We start from the raw sequence: 27,231 nt of genomic DNA, 5'->3' as shown, positions 1-27,231 counted from the left end.
TATGCTTAAATGTACCTACCTTGGGTAAACCTGCTGTTATGCAACCAGCTGGCATCCCTTCTTACATTTGAACTGAAAGACTCTCCAGGGAGACTGTGGAATATTTTCATTTGCACTACCATAGAACCAAGTAACAACAATAATAACAGTCATGATCTTAGTATTGTATAAGTTTTGGCTTCTCTTGAAGACAATCCTAAATTTGAGAAACTATACATGAAACTATTTTACAAGAAAACTTAAGATTTGTTGAAGTGTATAGCTCATCTTGCTTTTCATTGGCGGATAGGATGTCACAAAGTCATTGCCAGAGAGGCTAAAGTTCTAAGTAGTGCTTTGGTATAAGGTTTTAGATGCCGGAGGCAGATCACAAATCGCCTGACATTGATAGTAAGTATATCGATAGTATTGTTGTTAGTGACAACAGTTCATAGTCATTCAGCTGTTTTTGCTCTCACAGCCTCCTGAATATATATTTTATTTTTTAATAAAAATTTTAATAGCTTATTAATGGGGGAGGGAGGGAAGGGGAGAGAGAGAGAGAGAGGGAGGGAGAAGAAATACACTATTCCGTCACTGGACGTATGTGTACTGGGGAATAGAACACTGGGTCTCATGTTTGCAAGTCCTGTGTTCACCAGTGAGCAATGTCCAGGGATACAAGGATTTATGTATTTATTTCCAGTAGGGAAAGAGAGAGAAACAGGGAGACGTAGAGGAAGGGGGAGAGAGAGAGAGAGAGAGAGAGAGAGAGAGAGAGAGAGAGAGAGGGATCTTACATATATTGTGTGTGGGATAAAAGTCTACAATTTACATGTCATAAGTGTGTATATATATATATATATATAATATGCAAATTATATGCCCACACATCCTATGCTCTTCTGCTGTGTCATAACTAACCCCACCCACCACCCATGACTTTGTAACTGGTAGCAATGCTACATATCCAGGTTATTTTTTTTTAACTCTGAGGCTAAACCAGAGATTGTAAAGTTCATAATCACTCAGTTATGATAATGAAGATGTACTACAGACAGTGAAGCGTGATGCACAGAATCTCATTTTAAATCTGCTCGTTTTAGTCATTACATAGAATAATACATGCTTATTGCAGAGTTTATAAAATAGACGCTAAGGACATAAAAAAGGATAAGGAAAAGCATCCATAAGCCCATCACATTTAGGCATAATTAGCAAGGGAGGAAACAGGGGATCTGAGAAACTGTTTTTGAAATCCCACATAAGCTGCTGCTCTCCTAACAAAGAGTTCTACATGTCTGTCACACACAAACACATCTGTTTACATTTTAGAGGACTGTATTTTTATGGTAGTATCTATGTCACTTGGCATTTTTCAGATACATGTACATTTGGGGTCATACATGCTGTCTTTGATAATTGAGGCCACCAGGAAGGATTCCAGCTTGCAGGGAATCCTTGGTGTCTCTCCATCAAGAAACGTGCATGATAGTGGCCAGGGAGGTGACACAGAAGTGAAGGACTTGGATATTCAAGCCTTTGCTTTATCACTCAGAGGCCTGCTCCTTTGAGAGTAACAACTATGACTTGTAGTGTGAGCCAGACAGACTATGGTACTGCTCAGCTCAGGCTGATGGTAGTGTTTGGGACTGAGCCTGGGACTTCTGAGTGTGCTTTCCCTGTGCTATCTCCCCGGCCCAATAAGTGAATCTTTATGCAAAAATAAATAAGTATACCAATTCCTGATTTTATTTATTTATTTTGCCTCCAGGGTTATCGTTGGGGTTGGATGCCAACACTACAAATTCACTGCTCCTGATGGACATTATTTTTTCCATAGGACAGAGAGAAATTGAGAGGGGGAAAAGGAGATAGAGAGGGAGAGAGGAAGAGAGACACCTGCAGACTTGCTTCACCACTCTTGAAGCGTCCCTCTTGCAGGTGGGGAACCGGGGCTTGAACCAGTACTTAGTACTGCACTTAGTACTATGTGCACTTAATCGGGTAAACCAACAACTGCCCCCCAGTAATCCCAGTCTCTAATATATGAAAGGAAGTAAACACACAGCAAGCATTGGATCAGTGCTGGAGAATACCACTTTAATTGCATGTACACATTTATGAAAACAGGCTTACTAATGTCCCTGCTCCCTGAGACAGAAAGGGTGGCTTTCCTTCCCTTTTGCATGGAGGGTATTCTGCTGGCCCTGCAAGCAACCTGGCTTCCCACTGCTCCCTAAGCCTTTCTTCCCCTGGAAGATGCGCTTTCCCTAGAGCAGAGAATGCAGCACACCTGCCCACTGAATCCTCTCATCTCTCTGTGATTCTCATATGGAAGAGCCTCTATTTCTGGCCCTGCTTCTGGTCTTTCTCTTCAGGACATTGCAAAGGTGTAAGGGAAAGAGGCCTGAAAATCTGAGAGATTCCCACCCTTCCCACCACAAAAGCCCCAAGCGTAGGCTGTCAGGGCTTCTAAATACTCTTGCCAGATAGACTTAGTCTTTAAACATTTATATAAAAAATAGTCAGGTATATTTCATTGACTTTATATGATAACTCTATCTTCTTTGTCATCATGTCTTATTTCTTCTTTAATTGACTCACTTGTCTTTTCTTAAGTGTTCTATAATTTCAGTGTACCGATAAACCAAAGAAAAATATGACACAATAAGGTTTTATGTTCTCTCATTTTCTGAGCTGATGGTCATTTCAGCTTTTCCTTTGCTAAACAGAGGCTGAAAAGTCTATTGTGTAATAGAATTATTGGTATTGACTAGTGTTAATCATTTGTAAATAGAAGGTACATTATAGTCAAAGGTATATAGTTCATTCTAGCCTGACCTGGTTTCTCTTTTTCAATTTATTTTAACACTGAGAAAAAATTAAGAGTCAAAATATTATTTAGCTAGTACAAAATGAATTTTAAAAGATCAAGAATTTAATTAAGGCAATAGTTAAATAAAAAGTGAGTAAGTCTGCTGAAGGTGTTAGCGAAATAAAGTCATGGTTACTGCTCTCAAAAGGGACTTTGTTTTATTAAAGGGAAAAAATAGAAGTTTTTAATTGTTGTTGTTACTTGGTGTATTTTCACCTAATCTGATGAGAGTTCACAACAGTCTCTTACAGATAAAATAAAGAGATGCAAAGGGTGTTACTGGTTTTGTTGCTATCACTATGGCTACAGTGTTGCCATCAGGCCTGCCTTTAAGGTAACTGTGATAGTTTCCTATCTCTGTGCAATAGATGCTATAAGCAGTGTCTCCCAGTAACCCCCCTTGGGTTATCTCAAGTTTTCTCTGTGTCATGAATCTAGCTTTGCATTTCTCAGCTGAATTGGCTGTTTACAGTCTCACAAGTATGCAGTCAAGGAATTAGCTTGCAGACACATATGTAACTCAGAATTCTCTTTTCTGTTAGCACAACTAAGTCCCATGGAGTTGTGTGACTGGGATTTTAACTTTCTTCCCAGATTTCAAGCAAGGGCTGTATCAGCCTTTACAGAATGCCCCCACTTCTGACTTGTCACTGTCTGTAGAACACAGCACTCAAGATTACCAGCACAATGTCCCTCCCTTCAAATCCATTCAATCTGTGTTAAGGACTCACCTTCACAGGTCAGGTCTACGCAGGACTATTCTCTCTGATGCATTCAAGTCAATGGGCGAGAAACCGTAAATAGATATGAAAAATCGACTCTGCCATGAAACAGCCAAATCACAGTCTTCATATCCCCATCGCAGCCACCAGTCCCACTCACAGATCCAGGATTATTCAGGGCTCACACAGCAGGCCCAAGACTCTTGGGGACTGTTTAAAAAAAAAAAAAAAAAAAAAAAAAACACTGCCACCCATAGCAATCTTGCTTTTCTCTGAAGTAACAGTTACATAAAAGTCAGAGTGTTCTTTACCACATTTTCTATTTCCTGTGTAAGGATTTTGTTGGTGTGGTGTTTGCCCTGGTTGCAGAATCTTCTGTTATATTGAGGGAAATGATGAAATAAAAGGCAAAGTGACCCGCCTCTCTACTGAGAACTGGAATGTGGTCCTATGTCAAAGCAGGCTCATTGGAGAAATCACCTCTTTTTCATTTTATGTCATTACTTTATTATTTATTTATTTTTAAATATTTACTTATTCCCTTTTGTTGCCCTTGTTTTACCGTAGTTATTACTGATGTCGTTGTTGTTGGAAATGGAGAGGAGGGAAAGACAGACACCTGCAGACCTGCTTCACTGCCTGTGAAGTGACTCCCCTGCAGGTGGGGAGCCGGGGGCTCGAACCGGGATCCTTACGCCAGTCTTTGCATTTTGCACCACCTGTGCTTAACCCACTGCACTACCGCCTGATGCCCCATTACTGTATTTTTAACCCCACAGGGACATCATAACTTATCAACTGTCTTCAGTGCTTGGCTCTTAATCCTTACAATATATGTCACTGCTCCATATGACATCAGAAAGAGTCTTGTCACCCTTACCATCTATCTTAGTGACCCAAAGACGGTCTTTATCTAATGCTTCCTATGCTAAATATTTATTTTCTGACTACACTCATGTTTCTTTATACACCTTCGTGGCCATATATGTGGGCCGTGATAGGAAGCCCATTGGCTTTAAGGAATACTGCCTTTTAACAGATCCTTTATCCTCTGAGTGTGTTAAACTCAAGATTTTTTTTCCAGTCTGAATTATTCTCTTCAGGCAAGGTTGTATAAGCATTTCTGCTCTAATTATTCTTATTGCTTCTTTGGGTAACTTATTTATTTAGCAGCTTAAACTTGGAGGGGTATAAACTTTAAACAATTATATATTTCTCCCATGACTGATTTCAAGCATGCCCTTCAGAATGCAGAATGCTCCCTGATGATCCCAAGAGCTTTTCTGGGAAGATACTGAATCACTTGCTCAGTGATGTTCTCTCCATCCACTTTAAAATGGCACATTTATATCCTGATCAAAATTAGTCTCTTTCTTTTCCTTCTCCTCGTCCCCAGCCCCAGCTACTGTTATAAACTTGAGGACTTGGCATTATGACAGAATGTTGTCTCCACAGTTTCAATCCTTCTCAGGGCCCAGTTCCTTTGAATATGGGGTGGAGGTGTATAAGGATTACAAACGCCAGTGTTATAAATTGGTTTGGGAGGTGGTGCGGTGGCTAAAGGCACTGAATGCACAAGCCCAAGGTCCTCAGTTCAGTCCTTGGCATCATATGTGGCAGAATGATGCTCTGGTTGTCTCTCACCCTCATATAGACCAATATAAATATAAACAAGCATTTCAAAAAAAAAAAAAAAAAAAAAAGAAAGAAATGCCTATATACCCCTCCTTTCTTGAGGTGTTAATATATTAATTCCTATTTCACTTATCTGCCCGTGTTGTTGCCACATCCTTTAAGCCGTTTCCAGAGTCCAGCTAACTCTTCTCAATCACTGTCTTCAGAGTAGCAGATATTCAAATTCTGCTTCTCTCATGTGATGCTACAAGGTCACATGTCTTCACAACTTCCTCAAAAAGAGAATCCTACTACACCACATATTTTCCTTTCTCCCCCAAACATTCAGACTGCTACGACCATGTTAACTGAGAAAACATGTCCCTGAGGGCATCTTCTGCAGAGTGGATGTGCTGCATTGCCGGTCGAGCGTCATGGGAGACAGATGACCAGGGACTCATGACTGAGTGGTACGCAGTTCAGTCTTTATTTATGTGGAACGCAGTGCAATCTAAGCTCTCTCTAATCACAATCCTGTCCTTATATATCCTGAGGCGGAAGAGTCAGGTCCAAAGAGGATGTACGTAGGATAGGGGGTGGGGAGAAGGAAAAAGCCTGAAAACAGTGAGGATTAAACCAATGCCCTGGAGGCAGGGGGGTGCTTAGTTAACAGTGGTTATGTAAATAGAATACAGTGTTAAGCAGGGGGGATTAAACCAATGACACAGAAGGGGTCTTAGAAGCAGAATTTAGAAGCAGACCAACACTGCATCTTTGCTATGGTGCAAAGTGAGGCCATTGCAACACAAATCATCTCTTCATTCTGACATCTCTCTTCAATGACCTCTCCAAACTTTCAGATGGAGCAGCTAATCAATGCTAAGAGGTAAATAGACTTTCATCTGTGAAATGGAATGCCAAGGCTTTCCTTCTTTAAGTCAACTTTAATCTCTTCAAATGATCTTTTTTTTTTTTTTTTTTTGGAAAGCAGCCAGCCTGAACTGACTTTAAATCATGTTATCGTGTTAGGAAAGTAAGTTCCCTTTAGAAAAAACACAATTTTCCCAACTAGGCAAATAACAGTTCCAGATGCAACCTTCTCCCCCACCTCTTGTGCTCCACCATTTTTCTGTCATATAGAAGATGAGAGTACTGACATGGGGACTCACTGCCATGAGACAACACTGACTGTGCGTGACTCCTAGTGCTTCCAAGTCATCCTTTACACAAATACAAGATAAGTAATGAGTCCTTATGTCCAGCTTTCAATTTAGCTACTTTAACTAAGCACAGAGAAACTTAGATTTCTGATAAATATATTGAGGGATCAAATTAAGTACTTGAATCTGGAGCAGACTCAAGCCAAGGATAAATCTCAGGGTTGCTAATCAAAAAACTGGTTCAAAGATTGGGTCTTGAAGGAGAGATGATTTTTAGACATTGTTTACTGGTGAGGAGAGGTAACAGTAAATGCTTTTATGAGTTCTACAAATCAGAGTAAGGCAGGCATCATGTCTCCTATCCAGGTGTTATGTAAAAGTTGAGAGAACTTAACAATGCCTTTGAGTTTCCTCTGCTTATTATGTTAAAATTTGTTTTTTCTGGGAAGTGGGAGTCCATCAGATGTCAGGGCCCAACTGCTTTTTATGTCTCCTTGATGGTTAGTGGTCAAATAACCTTCTATTATTTATGTTTTTTTTTACATCTTTTCTCTTTACAGTAAGGTAGACTATCCCAATGAGGTCTCTTCATAGGATCAGACACACCGTGTCCTGATTTTTATTTCATTACTCCTTATCTGCCTGTTTCATGGCAACAGTAGTTCTATATAATGATTCTTTACAGCTATAAACACCTGAAGTTAAGTTTATATTTCGGTGTCTGCCCTTAACAACTATTGTTTTTATATGACTATCACATTCTATGTCTCTTTAAACAGTTTTTTATTAGTTTATCCACCTCCTTCTCTTCCTTCTGCACCTCTTTGCAATTTCTCATATTTTAACTCTCTGTATTTCATATATGAGTGAAATTATGCAGTATTTTTCATCACCTTACTTCAGTAAGCATAACCACTTAAAGCTAAGTTAATTTTGTCCTAAACGACTATATATATATATATATATATATATATATATATATATATATATATTTGTATTATCTTTATTTATTTATTGGATAGAAACAGACAGAAATTGAAAGGAGAGGAGAGAGACAGACAGATTCGACAGATACCCGCAGCCCTGCTTCACCACTCATGAAGCTCTCCCCCTGCAGGTGGGGACCAGGGGCTAGAGCCTGGATCCGTGTGCACTGTAATGTGTGCGCTTAACCAGGTGCGCCACCACCTGGCCCCAACAAAGTATATTTTTTATTGACTGTATATCCCACAGCTCCTTTTTTTAAAAAAAAAATATCTTTTCTTAAAATCTTTATTTATTTACTGCATAGACACAGCCATAAATTGAGAGGGAAGGTGGTTATAGAGAGGGAGGGAGACAGAGAGACACCTGGAACACCTTCACCACTCGTGAAGCTTTGCCTCCCCCCCCCCCCCGCAGGTGGGGACCAGGGACTTGAACCTGGCTCCTTCCTCACTGCAATATGTACGCTCAACCAGGTGTGCAACCACCCAGCCCCTATATCCCAAGGCTTCTTTATAGTCATCAGTCAGTGTAAGTTTGGGCTGCTTGGCTAGTATAAATAATATAATGATGGTATAAATAGCACAACTGTGAATAGAGGTGTGGAGATCCCTTTAAAGCCATGTCTGCATGTCATTTGAATATATGCCTGAGAGTGGTGTTGCTGGATCAGAATATATTCATTTTTATTTTTAAAAAAATATCTTATTAGAGAGTCAGGCAGTAGTGCAGTGGATTAAGTGCATGTGGCTCAAAGCACAAGGACTGGCTAAGGATCCTGGTTCAAGCCCCTGGCTTCCCTAAGTGCAGGGCAGTCACTTCACAAGTGGTGAAGCAGGTCTGCGGGTGTCTGTCTTTCTCTTCTCTTCTCTGTCTTCCCCTCTGCTCTCCATTTCTCTCTGTCCTTTCCAACCACGATGACATCAATAACAACAACAATAATAACCACAACAATAAAACAACAAGGGCAACAAAAGGAAATAAATAAATAAATATATATATTTTTTTTAAAAAAATATTTTATTTATGGTAATGATAGGAAGAAAGATAGAAATCACCAGATATCAGTCTGGTAAATGTGATGCCTGAGGTTGAATTTGAGACTTTGTGCTAGAGAGTCTAATGCTTTATCCACTGGGCCACCTCCCAGACCACTGTATTCCCATTTTTGTAAGTTTAGTGACTCTCCATGTTTTCCATAGGAGCTGAATCCACTATGCCTTACAATGAATCTAATCAACTCTATCTTTATAAATATCAAAACATAAGTATATTGTTATTTTGTAGATATTTCTAAATCACCTTCAACTGAGGTTCCTATTATGCTGTTACTTTCATGTCTCATAAAATTTGGCAACTTAAGACGCCAACATGTTATTTAAATGTACATTAGCTATTTTACACACAAACCCAACTCAATAAAAGTCTCTGTACACCAGTACACAGAATGTTTCTGAAAGTTGGATACTTGTAACCAGTGATTACATTCATCTTGTTTACATTTAAATAAGTAGATGAAACATAATGAGAAATGTGCTTGTATATTAGCTACTTGATATTTAAATTAATTAATTAATTTGTTATTGGATAAAGACATAGAGAAGTTGAGAAGAGAGGGGGGAAAGAGAGAGAGAGAGAGAGAGAGAGAGAGAGAGAGAAAGAGAGAGAGATACCTGCAGCCCTGCTTTACCACCAGTGACACCCTGCAGATGGGGACCAGGGGCTTGAACCTGGGTCCTTACACACTGTAATGTGTGCGCTTAACCAGCTGTGCCACCAACCTAGCCTCTTGTTAGCTACTTTCAAGTATAAATAAAAAGAAAAACAATTTTATCACTTATATTTTAAAAGTAAAGCTCAGATTAAAACCTAAACTATAAAGCAGAGGGAATAGCATAATGGTTATGCAAAGAAGCTTTCATGCCTGAGACTCCAAAGCTCCAGGTTCAAGCCCCACACCACTATCAACCAGAGTTGAGTAGTGCTCTGGTCTCTTTCTGTGTACCTTTCTCTTTATATATCTCTCTCATTAAAATAAAACAATAAGAAATTAAAAGATCTAATCTATACATTATTTTCACCTGAAAGCATATAGTGACTGTATAAATATCTAAAGACAGAGCATATAGTGACTGTATAATGCACAACTAGCTGGTACAACTTGAAAAGAATTCTAAAATGCATAATGAAGTTAAGCAATGTATTAAACTTTGAAGCTTTTGTTGGTAATGTAATAGTAAGGTTAGGTGGCAAAACAGAATTAATTAATTAGCCCTTTAGAATTTTCAATTAGTTATAATTTCAATTAAAATTTTACTCCTAATACTTTTTGGCTAGAAAGAAAATCCCAAAGAGTCAAGATTAAGAAACAACTCAGGTGTGTGTAAGAAATAAAAAAAACTTCACTAATAATATAGTTTTAGTGGGTTTCTCTTTTCTAGATTAATTTTACTCACAAAATTGCAGAGACCGCATACTACGTAACAGACAGTATTAAGGTCTAAGAAAAAAATTAAATTACTGGATTTTCATAATATCCCTCATAAGGTTGTTATTACTGATTTTATTTTATTTTAGAGTGAAGATGCTAAAACATACAGAAATTTTAAGCTGTTTATGAAAAGTCATGAGTTAGTAAGAACTGGCCATATTTGAATCCAAGCCGGCTAGTCTCAGAATCTACGGTCGCGTCCTCCATAAGGCAATGTCCCTAAGTTCCATTTATGTCTGAGAGCTATTTCTGCCAATTTCGTGTCACCTTAGGTATCTGGAAATTCTTCTATTTCCAGGACATGCTGTGCAGTTTCTAAAGCGCCTTCTGGCTCTAGCTAGTTCTTCCCTTTTGTTGCTGCCAACCAGACAAGTGGGCCCTGTTCAGCAAAGACTTTATCTTAGAATCCGCAAATAGCAGGCCAAGTCCAAAGTTTTGTACCTCATACGCCTGCCTCCTGAAAGGCATATATAGAAATATAGATACTGCTGCTCTCCATAGGCAATGAGGAACCTTGTTCTTCCATGGACAGCCCCCAGCGACGTATTAACTCTTGGCTCTTTATGACACTCAGCAGGTCATGCAATGATACATGCAAACGCTGCATGCATGAAGAGCTACTCTGACAGACCAAGGCTTTCTTTCTGCAGGTGCATATACTCTCTCTTTTTAAAATGAAATGTATTTTATTTTAATCTTTATTTATTGTATTTGATAGAGCAGAGAGACATTGAGAGGAGATAAAGAGAGAGAGAGAGAGAAAACCTGTAGCACTGCTTCACCACTCATGAAACTTTCCCCCTACAGGTGGGGAGAGGGGGCTTGAACCTGGGTGACCGTGCATGCTGATACATGCACTTAACCAGGTGCACCACTGCCCGGCCCCTCGTCTCATCCACATATCTAATAAGATGAATTAAAACTCTGCTACCCTTGTTGGAGTTGCTTCTTGTACTAGCAGGTAGTTACTAACTCTCTGTCATTAGCAAGGAACTACTTTTCCAGGATGAAAGGTGCCTATAAATGCCTTATAGCAATGCAGACAGTCATGGACCTGATCTGAACATAAGTAGATTAGAAATGAATGAAAGGGAGTCAGGTGGGAGAGCAGTGGGTTAAGCACACCCAGAGCGCAAGGACCTGCTTAAGGATCACGGTTCGAGCCCCGGCTCCCCACCTGCAGGGGAGTCGTTTCACAGGTGGTGAAGCAGGTCCGCAGGTGTCTTTCTCTCCCCCTCTCTGTCTTCCCCTCCTCTCTCCATTTCTCTCTGTCCTATCCAACAACAATGACATCAATAACAACAATAATAACTAAAACAACAATAAAAACAAGGGCAACAAAAAGGAAATAAAAAAATATTTTTTAAAAAGCAAAAAAAAAAAAAAAAAGAAAGAAAGAAATGAATGAACATTCTCCTGAAACACTGCCCGCCTGCCATTACACATTAGGGAAAGTAGGTCGCATACGTGTCATCGCCAAGCTGTGGTCACCACTCAGAAAGCAATGCTTGTTCACCCTCTAAAGCACACACACATCTTTCAAACTGCAGTGGGGCGGGGAGCTTCAGAAGTGGAGAAGTGCAGCAGGTATCTCTCTTCCCTCTTACTTTCTTTTTCTCTATTCAATAAATCAATAAAATATAAAAAGACATATATCCCCAGGTACTGCACAGCAATAGATGAAGAAAAATGGCGTTGGGCATTGAACTCCCTACTCTATACTCACATGATAGCATGTGGAACACCTCTGCTTTTCACACTGAAATGTGTAATATGGAACTGAAATATGTATAATATATAGATATACATATATATCGTATGTGTATATATAGCACATGTTTTTGTAAAACAAATACAATTTAAATATGCAATAAAACATAAATGCCCTTCAAATATCAAAGTAGTAAATACAGTCAATTTCTTCTTGCCCTTTTTTCTTATAACAGAAATCTAATGCCTTTCGAGGCAGCATATATTCAAATAAAGCATTCCCTTTAAATCCCCTAATACCTACTGGTGATATTATTATTTAATTTCTTTCATTACAATGGTGAAAGCGATAAAGTCAGAAAGAAGAGGATGTAATTTTGTGAATCTAAATTTTTGTAATGTCTCTGAATTTGTGTTTTATCAGCTATGAATGGGAATGGTAATCTGAGGCTGAGTTATTGTGGAGGTTAAATCTGATAATGTGTATTATATCTAGTGCCCCATCTAGAATTTGAAACAGGTATTAAGAAATTTTGTTGTTTGTTACAAAGCTTACATTTGCATGTAAGAAAGAATAGCCACCCATTAAATCAAGACCAGAGTGACCTGGATGCAATCCTTAAAGTGGAAATGGAAATCGAGCTTCTCTCTTCCTGTGAATTATGTCATATGCAGAAAATGACAAAAAAAGTGTGGGGGGGAACTAATTTATGACATTTTCACCATAGTACATATTTCATCCGGAATTCTGTTATTCCTTCCTCAGTGCCTAGTTTCAAGTCCTCAAGTCCTAGCTATGAATCTGAAGAAAGGGGAAGAGATTGCAGCTTTAGTCAGTAATGTTAACTTCAACTGTTCATGCTAGCAAGATATGTGTATCAGTAGCGATGGAATACTTAGAGGTGACTTATACTCATTCTATGTAACAGGAGTTTATATTTCTATTAATCAGTATATAATGTCTCCTGAGATTTCAAACCATTACCTAAAGAATTGAAATTTAAAATCATATATTTATGAGGTTTCTCATGACATATGACTTTATAAATATATTTTAAATGTGTCTCTGGTGTGTGTGTGTGTGTGTGTGTGTGTGTGTGTGTGTGTGTGTGTGTGTGTGTGTGTGTGAAAGCATAAATAAAAAGAATTATTTTAGATATTGCTCCATGACACTTTATCTAGACACTACCAGGGTCACAATAAAATAAAAGTTAGAGGTTTAGACTCTTACATTTTATAGGTGATGTCTCCCTATACCTTCAGAACGAACGTTAAAGTTGGTTACTAAATGCAGTGATAAATTTTTATAACTCTGAGGAAGACCTACACTAAAGCCAAATGTCTACTCTTTCTTTTATTAAGCAAACTGCATAAGAGATACATGGATAGATACTTTCTCTGTTTACAACTCACACCAGGAATTGAAGATCAATTGAAGATGACTGCCAATAATCTGCACAGTGAATTTGTATTTCAAATCGTGTGCAATTAATTCGTAGTTTGATTCATTTCACATGCACTGTCATTTGTCTTTATGGTATTATACTTATATGCATTGTCATTTGTCTTTATAGTATTATACTTATATGCATTTTAGAATTGTCATGTGTTTATTTCACTAGTAAGGTATCAAGATGTGATTTCAGAAAAATGCATATATTTTTACCATTTACATAAATAATTATCTAGTACAATTTTAATTATGAATTGTGGTCAAAGCACAGTACAATATGTGCACAAAGTAATTTATATGCTTTTATGCAAATATTCACCAATTGTATGAAGTTTTCACACTTACATTTTTAAAAAGACATTACTTTGTTGATTCCTATATATGTCTGTATACAAAATTAAAAGTTATATTACACTATACTGTAAGCTATTTTCTAACATACTCAAATTGTCAGTAAGAACTGGGTATTTTGTGCAGCATAAACTCAGTGCTCTTAAGTCAAAAACTATACATTCTGCATTATGTTTTTCAAGAGTAAATCGTAAAGAAGTATATTATTCTTTCATTTCATGAACCTTAAATTCAGTTGTTAATTACATTATTAGAAAGAGTTTTATACTTTGTATTTAAGGTATCTTTTTATTTGGAATATAAAATATTTTCTGATAATTCACTATTCAATTTGTCATTTTTCAATCTTTACAATGTATTTAATACTAGTTGTGACATATTTTTGTCATTTGAAATAAAATGTTCCTGAGTACAGATAAATTATATTTTTAATATGTTGGACACAAAGCCTTTTCAGTTTTGATGGTTTAATATTATTTCTTTATATCAGTGGGGTGTACCTTTTCACCATAATGTATTTGATATGGCTATCATGTCCAGACTGTTTTACTAAACTAATAGATACAATGAAACTATATTTGTATCTAGCGATTTCTGAAATTGGAAAGAGGCTTCAGCTTAATCTTCAGATCTCTGGCACACAAAGAAACCAAAGCTATTTCTACAACGTCAAATTGGGAAGATGTAGTAATTACATGAATGATTCAAGATAAAGAAGTCACCCTGGAATTTTGTGAGAAGAGTTTGAAACCTAAACTTGGATATTTTGAATACCTATTTTATCAGACTCAACTAATATGTAACTATAATGAATTTTTCCTAAGAGTGAAACAGTTTTTAATATATAATTTTGTGGAACAAAATTGACATAGAATTCAGAATGTCTATTAAATATTCACTGTTTTGTATAACTAGGTCAATTTATCTTATTAAATTATGAAAGATGAGTTTATCAATTGTGGCATAAAATAATGGTATGCTGGAGTTCATACTTGAATAATATAATTTATTATATTCACAATTGATTTTAAATAGTTATGTCAGTAGTTTATATATGGAAATCAGTACTATATAAATTATATCCTAATGTCTATTCTCTATGAACCTTGCAAAAATAAATTTATGGGCAACGGGTGGTAGTGCAGTGGGTTAAGCACAGGTGACGCAAAGTGCAAGGACCAGTGTAAGGATCTCGGTTCGAGCCCCTGGATCCCCACCTGCAGGGGAGTCACTTCACAGGCGGTGAAGCAGGTCTGCAGGTGTCTGTCTTTCTCTCTCCCTCTCTGTCTTTCCGTCCTCTCTCCATTTTCTCTCGGTCCTATCCAACAATGACATCAATAACAACAACAATAATAACTACAATAAGGACAACAAAAAGGGAATAAATAAATATTTAAAATAACAAATCTATATCCATAACCTTTACTGTGGATCTGTTGATGCAACACATGCATTTTTATTCCAGGAAGAAGTTCCTGAGTGCTAAAACCTCCATCAAAAATTTCTTCCTAATTCTCTGTCTCAAGAAGTGGCACCTCTCTATGGCAGGCCATTGCTCAAACAGAAAGCAAAGTACTCACAGTCCTTCTTTCACCTCTGAGTTATCAGCCTCTAATGTTATCAGTCTACCTTATGCATATCTTGTATGCTGCTCACTCACTTTTGTGCTCCATCAAGGCAAAAGTTTAAGTTCCTTTATTGTCTTTACCTTTGCTATGAACTTTGGTTTTATTACTTCTACTTGGAAGAGTCTCATTTCCTAACCTACCAGGTAACCCTACTCATCTTAGATTGATCTTATTCCAGATACAACTTTTCCCCTGATGCCATGATTAACCACCATATATTCAAATAAAGCATTCCCTTTAAATCCCCTAATACCTACTGGTGATATTATTATTTAATTTCTTTCATTACAATGGTGAAAGCGATAAAGTCAGAAAGAAGAGGATGTAATTTTGTGAATCTAAATTTTTGTAATGTCTCTGAATTTGTGTTTTATCAGCTATGAATGGGAATGGTAATCTGAGGCTGAGTTATTGTGGAGGTTAAATCTGATAATGTGTATTATATCTAGTGCCCCATCTAGAATTTGAAACAGGTATTAAGAAATTTTGTTGTTTGTTACAAAGCTTACATTTGCATGTAAGAAAGAATAGCCACCCATTAAATCAAGACCAGAGTGACCTGGATGCAATCCTTAAAGTGGAAATGGAAATCGAGCTTCTCTCTTCCTGTGAATTATGTCATATGCAGAAAATGACAAAAAAAGTGTGGGGGGGAACTAATTTATGACATTTTCACCATAGTACATATTTCATCCGGAATTCTGTTATTCCTTCCTCAGTGCCTAGTTTCAAGTCCTCAAGTCCTAGCTATGAATCTGAAGAAAGGGGAAGAGATTGCAGCTTTAGTCAGTAATGTTAACTTCAACTGTTCATGCTAGCAAGATATGTGTATCAGTAGCGATGGAATACTTAGAGGTGACTTATACTCATTCTATGTAACAGGAGTTTATATTTCTATTAATCAGTATATAATGTCTCCTGAGATTTCAAACCATTACCTAAAGAATTGAAATTTAAAATCATATATTTATGAGGTTTCTCATGACATATGACTTTATAAATATATTTTAAATGTGTCTCTGGTGTGTGTGTGTGTGTGTGTGTGTGTGTGTGTGTGTGTGTGTGTGTGTGTGTGTGTGTGAAAGCATAAATAAAAAGAATTATTTTAGATATTGCTCCATGACACTTTATCTAGACACTACCAGGGTCACAATAAAATAAAAGTTAGAGGTTTAGACTCTTACATTTTATAGGTGATGTCTCCCTATACCTTCAGAACGAACGTTAAAGTTGGTTACTAAATGCAGTGATAAATTTTTATAACTCTGAGGAAGACCTACACTAAAGCCAAATGTCTACTCTTTCTTTTATTAAGCAAACTGCATAAGAGATACATGGATAGATACTTTCTCTGTTTACAACTCACACCAGGAATTGAAGATCAATTGAAGATGACTGCCAATAATCTGCACAGTGAATTTGTATTTCAAATCGTGTGCAATTAATTCGTAGTTTGATTCATTTCACATGCACTGTCATTTGTCTTTATGGTATTATACTTATATGCATTGTCATTTGTCTTTATAGTATTATACTTATATGCATTTTAGAATTGTCATGTGTTTATTTCACTAGTAAGGTATCAAGATGTGATTTCAGAAAAATGCATATATTTTTACCATTTACATAAATAATTATCTAGTACAATTTTAATTATGAATTGTGGTCAAAGCACAGTACAATATGTGCACAAAGTAATTTATATGCTTTTATGCAAATATTCACCAATTGTATGAAGTTTTCACACTTACATTTTTAAAAAGACATTACTTTGTTGATTCCTATATATGTCTGTATACAAAATTAAAAGTTATATTACACTATACTGTAAGCTATTTTCTAACATACTCAAATTGTCAGTAAGAACTGGGTATTTTGTGCAGCATAAACTCAGTGCTCTTAAGTCAAAAACTATACATTCTGCATTATGTTTTTCAAGAGTAAATCGTAAAGAAGTATATTATTCTTTCATTTCATGAACCTTAAATTCAGTTGTTAATTACATTATTAGAAAGAGTTTTATACTTTGTATTTAAGGTATCTTTTTATTTGGAATATAAAATATTTTCTGATAATTCACTATTCAATTTGTCATTTTTCAATCTTTACAATGTATTTAATACTAGTTGTGACATATTTTTGTCATTTGAAATAAAATGTTCCTGAGTACAGATAAATTATATTTTTAATATGTTGGACACAAAGCCTTTTCAGTTTTGATGGTTTAATATTATTTCTTTATATCAGTGGGGTGTACCTTTTCACCATAATGTATTTGATATGGCTATCATGTCCAGACTGTTTTACTAAACTAATAGATACAATGAAACTATATTTGTATCTAGCGATTTCTGAAATTGGAAAGAGGCTTCAGCTTAATCTTCAGATCTCTGGCACACAAAGAAACCAAAGCTATTTCTACAACGTCAAATTGGGAAGATGTAGTAATTACATGAATGATTCAAGATAAAGAAGTCACCCTGGAATTTTGTGAGAAGAGTTTGAAACCTAAACTTGGATATTTTGAATACCTATTTTATCAGACTCAACTAATATGTAACTATAATGAATTTTTCCTAAGAGTGAAACAGTTTTTAATATATAATTTTGTGGAACAAAATTGACATAGAATTCAGAATGTCTATTAAATATTCACTGTTTTGTATAACTAGGTCAATTTATCTTATTAAATTATGAAAGATGAGTTTATCAATTGTGGCATAAAATAATGGTATGCTGGAGTTCATACTTGAATAATATAATTTATTATATTCACAATTGATTTTAAATAGTTATGTCAGTAGTTTATATATGGAAATCAGTACTATATAAATTATATCCTAATGTCTATTCTCTATGAACCTTGCAAAAATAAATTTATGGGCAACGGGTGGTAGTGCAGTGGGTTAAGCACAGGTGACGCAAAGTGCAAGGACCAGTGTAAGGATCTCGGTTCGAGCCCCTGGATCCCCACCTGCAGGGGAGTCACTTCACAGGCGGTGAAGCAGGTCTGCAGGTGTCTGTCTTTCTCTCTCCCTCTCTGTCTTTCCGTCCTCTCTCCATTTTCTCTCGGTCCTATCCAACAATGACATCAATAACAACAACAATAATAACTACAATAAGGACAACAAAAAGGGAATAAATAAATATTTAAAATAACAAATCTATATCCATAACCTTTACTGTGGATCTGTTGATGCAACACATGCATTTTTATTCCAGGAAGAAGTTCCTGAGTGCTAAAACCTCCATCAAAAATTTCTTCCTAATTCTCTGTCTCAAGAAGTGGCACCTCTCTATGGCAGGCCATTGCTCAAACAGAAAGCAAAGTACTCACAGTCCTTCTTTCACCTCTGAGTTATCAGCCTCTAATGTTATCAGTCTACCTTATGCATATCTTGTATGCTGCTCACTCACTTTTGTGCTCCATCAAGGCAAAAGTTTAAGTTCCTTTATTGTCTTTACCTTTGCTATGAACTTTGGTTTTATTACTTCTACTTGGAAGAGTCTCATTTCCTAACCTACCAGGTAACCCTACTCATCTTAGATTGATCTTATTCCAGATACAACTTTTCCCCTGATGCCATGATTAACCACCAAATAACCTTTCTGGGAACTATAAGTGTCTATAGTGTCCTGTATTGTAATTGTCTTTTTACTTCAAAGTTAGAAGCAATTCCCCTAGTAGTTTCTAACTTCCTTTATGGCTAACAACACATCTAGTATGTTCAATACAGAAATTCTCAGTCCTTGGCTCAATAAAAAATAAGTTTTTCTTGTGTAAAAGAATTTTTTTAATCTTACAAAACATTCATAGTGCAGAAATACGCTTCAAAATTATATGTGGAGGATGTATTGGATATAATAACTACTGATCTCATAAAATATATTTTCCTTACATCTTGTAATTAGTAAAGAGTAGATAGAATAATCATAGAATAAATTCTATTTTTCTATGTATCCAGAGACAATGATGAAATTTGATGGGAATGAAATCAAGCAGTATTTTTTTAGTTTGAACTTTTATTTTAGTTTTGAAATAACCTTAAATAGATATTGCCAAAGGAATGGCATAGTTTTCTATAAAGTTGTACAATTTTGAAATAATTACAGTGTAACCAAAGAATCAGCAAAGGAGTAAATTCAATGTGCAATCAGATTTATGATTTTTGCTCACAATATTTTTTTAAGGATTCTCTTTTCATCACTTCCTCTAAGACTCTGAAGCTGTCTGACATTTTTTGAACCAATATGCATGTTTATTTTCTCCCTTACACCAAACATGTGATCCTTGATTGAGGTGGTGATCAAAAGAATAACCCATCAAGAAAGACCTTCTCTGAGCAGGCAATCATAGAGAGAAAGATGTGATGGACAAATTGTCCATTCCTAGACGCCGGCAAAGATACCCTTCATCTCAACTGTGCATGACTCTTCCATCCATTCTTTGTCCTTGTTCTGGATGATTCTCTAAAGTTCATGACACAATCATTCCTCTTTTTCAGCCTCATGATTTTTATCTACTTCTCCCATTTTTTAAAAACACTTTTCCCTTTATTGGGAGGTTAATGTTTTACAGTCAACAGTAAATACAGTAGTTTGTACATGCATAACATTTCTCAGTTTTCCACACAACAACAGAGCTCCCACTAGGTCCTCTATCATCCTTTTCCAGGCCCTGTACTCTCCCCTCTACCTACACAGGAGTCTTTTCTTTTGGTGCAATACACCAATTGCAGTCCAGGTTCTGCTTAGTATTTTCTCTTCTGTTCTTCCTTTTCAGTTTCTGCCTGTGAATGAGATCATTTCATATTCATCCTTCTGTCTCCGACTTATTTCACTTAACCTGATTTCTTTAAGCTCCATCCAAGATAGGCTGAAAACGGTGAAATCATCATTTTTAATACCTGAGAAGTATTCCATTGTGCATAGTGACCACAACTTGCTTTTTTTCATATGTTTCTCAACCTTTTGGATCTCTTCTTTGGTGAATATTCTGTCCATGTCCTCTCCCCATTTTTGGACGGGATCATTTGTTTTCTTGTTGAGTTTGGCAAGTTCTTTATATATTTTGGTTATTAGCCTCTTCTCTGATGTGTGACATGTAAAGATTTTTTCTCATTCTGTGAGGGGTCTCTTCATTTGTATAGTGATTTCTTTTGCTGTGCAGAAGCTTTTTAATTTGATGTAGTCCCACTGGTTTATTATTTCCTTAGTCTTCTTGTAATTGGATTCATTGTATTGAAGATGTCTTTAAAATTTATGCAGAAAAGAGTTCTTTCAATATTTTCCTCTAAGTATTTGATAGGTTCTGGTCTAACATTCAAGTCCTTGATCCCATCTTTAAGTTGTTTATTCTTCTAATCATCCTTCAGAGAAGTCACTTGCAAACTCTATTGTAACCCAACTTCTTAACAGTATAAGACTCTTATATGTAAGAAACAATTCCCATCAAAAATATTTACAAATAAAATCTTGATTATGAAAACACAGTATTTCCACAGAAAAATATCATATAGTTTCCTTTATGCCAAAAGATTCAGCATGAATTCCTTTCTTCGAGAAAATTAAAAGTATAGTATCATAATATAATAATATACTTAGAAAAATTTCCTGTCACAGATATTTAATAAGTATTTACTCAAGGAATAGAAGTTGTTCATAGATTTTTGTATATAAGATTTTTAAAGGCATACCATACTCTGTCAGTATATAGCTCAAAATAAATTTTCTGCAAATATTTTAAATCTTACATTTTTATATTTTGATTATCCTATAGTTTGTTATACTTTATTTCATAGAAAAGTCTTAGTTTTGTACAAGTTTACATCTTGGTAGTGTTAATATGACACACACACATGTACACCCCCCACACATATACTTGGGGGGACAGACAGTGGCACACATTAGCATGCTGAAGGATCCAGGTTCAAGTCCCCTGTCCCTATCAGCATGGGGGAAGCTTTACAACTGATGAAACAGTTCTGCCTTCTGTCTCCCCCTTCCTTTAATTTCTTTTTGATATGTCAAATAAAAAGGGGAAAAAGGATTAAAAAATTAAACTTAGGGGTATATACCCCCTAGACCAATTGCATCACCCTGAAATAGTGAGTTATACTAACAGATACACCTTACATTTCCCTAGGGATATAATTTGACTTGTAAACATCTTATATTTTATTGTTTGGCCATACACAGTTTAACAATCTGCTAGTCCTTTTCAACAACTGTTATCCCCCCCAAACTATATTTAAAAGAGCTGTTTAAAAGATGGTATGGGGGTCGGGCGGTCGCGCAGTGGGTTAAGCGCAGGTGGCGCAAAGCACAAGGACCGGCATAAGGATCCCGGTTCGAGCCCCCGGCTCCCCACCTGCAGGGGAGTCGCTTCACAGGCGGTGAAGCAGGTCTGCAGGTGTCTATCTTTCTCTCCCCCTCTCTGTCTTCCCCTCCTCTCTCCATTTCTCTCTGTCCTATCCAACAACAAAGCAACGTCAACAATGGCAATAATAACCGCAATGAGGCTGCAACAACTAGGGCAACAAAAAGGGGGAAAAATGGCCTCCAGGAGCGGTGGATTCATGGTGCAGGCACCGAGCCCAGCAATAACCCTGGAGGAAAAAAAAAAAAAGCTGTTTAAAATATGGTATCTTAGTTCTAAAGCTATAGTGTTGGACAACATTTGACCACCTGTCCTTCACTTGAACATTTGAGTCCCAAACTCACTTCACAAGGTACCAGAGTCTGGAACTCAATGTAAATAAATGAATATATGAATGAACAAACAAACAAATAAATACATAGAAAAAAAAAAGAAATATTAGAACAAGCATGTTAATAGTAAGACCCGGGTGATTAGGACAGATAATTTTGACAATAGCTATTGTCAGAATTTATTCTACAGTCCCCAGGGTAAAAATATGAACACAGTAAGCAAAATAGGTCACTGTTTGGGATTTTGTAATGTGTGCGCTTAACCAGGTGCGCCACCCCCTGGCCCCTTGTTTGGGATTTTGTGGATAGTGTGTTGTCTGTCCTTCTATGATCTAGGCTTGGGCCTGAGCCCCGCCACACTCAAGGAAGTTTCAGTATGGTGGTCTTATTTTCTTTCTTTAAGTCTCTGTCTAAGAAAATAAGTTCAAAAGTCGGGCAGTAGCGCAGCAGGTTAAGCCCATGTGCTGCGAAGCTTAAGGACCGGCGTAAGGATGCGGGTTCGAGTCCCCGGCTCCCCACCTGCAGAGGAGTCCCTTCACAGATGATGAAGCAAGTATGCAGGTGTCTATCTTTCTCTCCTCCTCTCTCAATTTCTCTCTGTCCTATCCAACAACGATATCAGTAACAACAACAATAATAACTACAACAATAAAACAAGGGCAACAAAAGGAAATAAATACATAAATAAAAAAAGAAAATAAGTTCATCTTTATATACCTTAAAAGAAAGATTTCTTTATTAACACAGAGAGAGGTACAGAAGCAGAGAGTTCGAGATAAACAGAGCAACACTCTGGGATTGAACTCAGCACTTCATGTTTTTCAGACCAACACTCTAGTCACTGATTCATTCCCCAGGCTACAGACTGTCATACAGATAGTTTGAATTGTAACTTTGCATGTATTTTTCATGATAATCAGATCCATTAAAGATGGGGGTGCTCAAAACCTTAGTGTACTGATGGGAAAATGTATTTAAACCACTGTAGCAACTGGCTGCCTGGTGGGATATGAGATTTGGCACCAAAAATTAGGGTCCTATGGCATGAAAGGGAATGAAACCCATAAGGAGCTAAGGCATTTCCTAGATCTAGGTCATTCATTTCATAATTATGCTCAGAGGACAGAAAAATAAACACATTTCATTCACTTTACTATTACGTATTGAGCCTTCAATCTGACAGAAAAGAGTAAGCAACCAATAAAAGGAAAGGATTCAAGACATGGTTTAAAAGTGTGTTAGGTAGTCAACAATTTTTTCTGCTTTATATGTTAACTTTTTCAGCCACCAGTTTCCAGATGCTACCATGATGCCAATCAGCCTTCCCTGAGCAGGCACCCCACCAATGTGTCCTGGAGCCCCTCCTTGCCAGAGCATGGCTCCCACTAGGGAAAGAGAGAGGCAGGCTGGGAGTATGGATCCACCTGTCAACGCCCATGTTCAGAGGAAGCAATTACAGAAGTCAGATGTCCCACCTTCCGCACTCTATAATGATCCTGGGTCCATGCTTCCAGAGGGATAAAGGATAGGAAAGATGTCAGGGGGGGAGGGTAGGGAGTTCTAGTGGTGAGAATTGTGTGGAATTACACCCCTTTTATGGTCTTGTTAATATCTCCATTTTATAAATACAAAACATTAAAAAGTGTGCTAGGATTGGGAGATGCATACGGGAAAGTGGGCCCTATCCAAGGGTTCCAGGACTGGGGGAAGTAGGGGCTCTATAGTGGAGATGTGAGGTTCCTGCTGTCTTAGGGTTCAAAAAGACAATCGATAGTTAATATTATCATCACATTATTTGTTAATTGGGTTAACTTTGAAAAGTCCCTTTGTTATGGTTTGCTGTACAGTACCCAGTATCTTGTATATAGCTGTGCTATTGGATGCTTCTAATCTACTTGGTCTAGGCTTTTGAGAGAGTCCGCATATCAAATACACAGCCTATATATTAAAAAGATTCAATTTGTGTTTTGAGAAACTTTGAGACATACAATTGATTTCCCCCTCTCATATTAATTAACTACTGATTTATATGTCTACATTTTGCTAGGAGTGTACATAAACACCATTCCCACCACCAAAGGACTGTGACCCATCCCTCCCGCCCACGCCCACCCCCCACTGGCCCAGGAAGCTACATGTCTACCCCTCACCTCTGGGTTTTTACTTTGGTGCCCTACTTACAATTTGATCAGATCCTGCTTTTAGTTTCCCTTTCAGATCTTCTTAGTCAGCTTCTGTTGATGAATGGGATCATCCCATACTCATCTTTATCTTTCTGACTTAGTTCACTTAACATAGTTCCTTCTAGCTCTGTCCAAGATGGGTCAGAGAAGGTGGGTTCATTGTTTTTGATAGCTGCATAGTATTCCATTGTGTATATATAGCACAGCTTTCTCAGCCACTCATCTGTTGTTGGGCACCTGGGTTGCTTCCAGGTTTTAGCTATTATCCCGTATGCATCTCCCAATCCAAACCAAACAATATTGCATCCGCCGATCACAACCTAACCAAAGCAACGATTGCCTCCTCAACATGCTTCACCTCAGACTGTATCCAGAGACTTCACGTGTGGAATGACAACCCTTCAACTTCATTACTCGGGTGAGACCTTTCCTTTTATAGTACACTCTAATTTCATCTCAGGTAGTTCACTTTCTAACAAAGTCCCATAATCTAGATATACACCATTTTCTGTGAGAGAGAGCTTATGTGCACACATATCCATAAACTACTGCAAAATATATACCTGAAAGCAGAGTACACTAGAGTTTGCAGTGAGTACCTCCCTAACACTTCCTCTCCACTATTCCAAGCTTGGGATCCATGATTGCTCAACACATTGTTTGGCTTCATATGTTAACTCTCTTTTCAATCACCAGGTTCCAGATGCCACCAGGATGCTGGCTAGGCTTCCCTGGATTGAAGACCCCACCAATGTGTCCTGGAGCTCAGCTTCCCCAGAGACACACCTTACTAGGGAAAGAGAGAGGCAGACTGGGAGTATGGACCGACCAGTCAACGCCCATGTTCAGCGGGGAAGCAATTACAGAAGCCAGACCTTCTACCTTCTGCAACCCTCAATGACCCTGGGTCCATGCTCCCAGAGGGCTAGAGAATGGGAAAGCTACCATGGGAGGGGGTGGGTTATGGGGATTGGGTGGTGGGAATTGTGTGGAGTTATACCCCTCCTACCTTATGTTTTTGTTCATTAATCCTTTCTTAAATAAAAAATTTTAAAAAAAAGTGTGCTAGGTACTGAGAATTTAACCTGTCCTCACCTAGTTTCCCTTCCTCTTACTTATTAGTCTGTGAGCATAGCAATTGTCTGCCAAATCTTTACTCTGCTGTAAAATGATAGCAGTAGCTGCATCTGATTCCAGCCCACTACAAAAACCTTGAGGTACTGTCCTCAATGCTCTCACCTCAAGGACCACTCTCCTGATTGCCAGCTATCATTATTGTGTCATTGCCTGGATAGTTGCTGTGAGAGTCTCTCTCCTTTTACAAAGCATTGGATTTCCAGCCTCTGGCATCTTGTTTTAGCATGACAGAGATGGCTGAGAATGAAAAACAAAATCAATGAAAATCAAGCACTTGTACTACATGTTCTAATTTTCACCCATGCAAACAGAAACAACCACATTGGCAAATAGATGCTACAAGCATAAAGTTCAAGATCAAATATTTTGATTAGTGGTTGAAATGTACAAATGCTTATGTAATTAACATCATTTCTTCAGACACAGTGCCTGTAAAGTCTCTGTATACTTCTAATTTTTCTCTTTCTACAAGCTGATCAATTCTGCATTCAAAAACCATGCATTTACTCAAACATTGATACATTATGCTGCTGGAGTTTGCAATAAAGCCTATATTTGATGCTTTTTTAATAAGGTATTAATGTGAGAGTTTAAAGATGTTCTACAGTTAGATTTTAATACGATAATCTAAAAATTTTGTTGTGTGATATACATTTTAAAGTTGGGGTAAGCTTTAATTAATTATAAGTATCACTCTTCTGAACTTCCAAACTCAATATTCTCAATTTTTTATATATAATTTTTGATTTAATAGTACATATTTTAGTTCAGTTTTTAATGAAGATGTTTTTAAAATATTGTGGCATTAAAATATAATTATTTAATTTTCTTAATGGTTCAATAATTTCAAAAAGAAATTTATATGAAGAAAATCAATTTTAAAATAAGTTTTTTTTTCAATTAAAAAAATTCTTTATTGGGGAATTAATATTTTACATTCAACAGTAAATACAATAGTTTGTACATGCATAACATTCCCCAGTTTTCCATATAACAATACAACCCCCACTGGGTCCTCTGTCATCCTTCTTGGACCTGTATTCTCCCCACCCACCCACCCACCCAAGAGTCTTTTTTTTTTAAATACAGGTCCAAGAAGGATTCAGAGGACCTAGTGGGGGTTGTATTGTTATATGGGAATCTGGGGAATGTTATACATGTATAAACTATTGTACTTACTGTTGAATGTAAAACATTAATTCCCCAATAAAAAAATCATAAAAAAGAGAGAAAAAAAGTTTTCTTTTTATAGCTACACTATGCATGTTAAAATAAAATCCAAATTGCTTGATATATTTAAACATATCATAAAGCTAAAATTCCATGTGCTTTATTCTGCAAGGTTAATTTTTAATTCCATCTTGTTAAACTATGTTATTGTACCTTGTGAGTTGAAGGTGCATTTAGTTTAAATAATCATATAGCAGAATGCAGAGAATGAATAGAGTCAATGAGGAGATAACATATAAGCTGAAAATAATTCCATTTGCATAATACCCTACAAATTACTGCAAATGACATCCTCCTTACTTAATGCATCTAGTGTTGTTTTTTTTTTTCCTCACTGAATATTCTTATAAGATAACACTATCTTTATCTGGAGGATTTTACTAGAAGGAAGAAAAAACAGGCTGATTGATTGACTTTCCTATTCCTACTGTTCAGTCATTGCTTTGGTTCTTAACAAACAACAATACTGTCTAAGTGGCTCCCACAGATACTCTCTTAAGACCTTAAGCATGAGCCATTTCAGATTTAAAGCAGGAACCTCATTCCTTCTGCTCTTCACTCTCTGTAGACCAATCTGCATCAACCCCAGTCTAAGTCCTCCAGTCCAAGTTCTGCTTTGGATTTCTCCTGTCCTTATTTCTCAAATTCTTTCCATGAGTGAGATCATCCTATATTTATCCTTCTCTTTGGCCTGTCTCACTTAACATGATTCCTTTACGTCCCATCCAATATGAGGTGAAGAAGGTAAATTCCTCATTCTTAATAGCTGAGTAGTATTCCACTGCTTATATGGACCACAACCTTCTCAGCCACTTATTTGTTGTTGGATACTGAAGTTGCTTCTAAGTTTTGGTTACTACAAATTGTGTTGCTACAAACATAGATCTTTTTGGTTGGGTGTGTTGGGTTCCTTAGGAAATATCCCCAGGAAAGGAATTGCAGGGTCATAGGGTAGGTCCACTTCTAGTCTTCTGAGAGTTCTCCAGACTGTTCTCCACAG

The sequence above is a fragment of the Erinaceus europaeus genome, chromosome 19, assembly GCF_950295315.1.
Source record: "Erinaceus europaeus chromosome 19, mEriEur2.1, whole genome shotgun sequence".
Lineage (NCBI taxonomy): Eukaryota > Metazoa > Chordata > Mammalia > Eulipotyphla > Erinaceidae > Erinaceus > Erinaceus europaeus.
Note: the sequence above shows the minus strand (reverse complement) of the source record.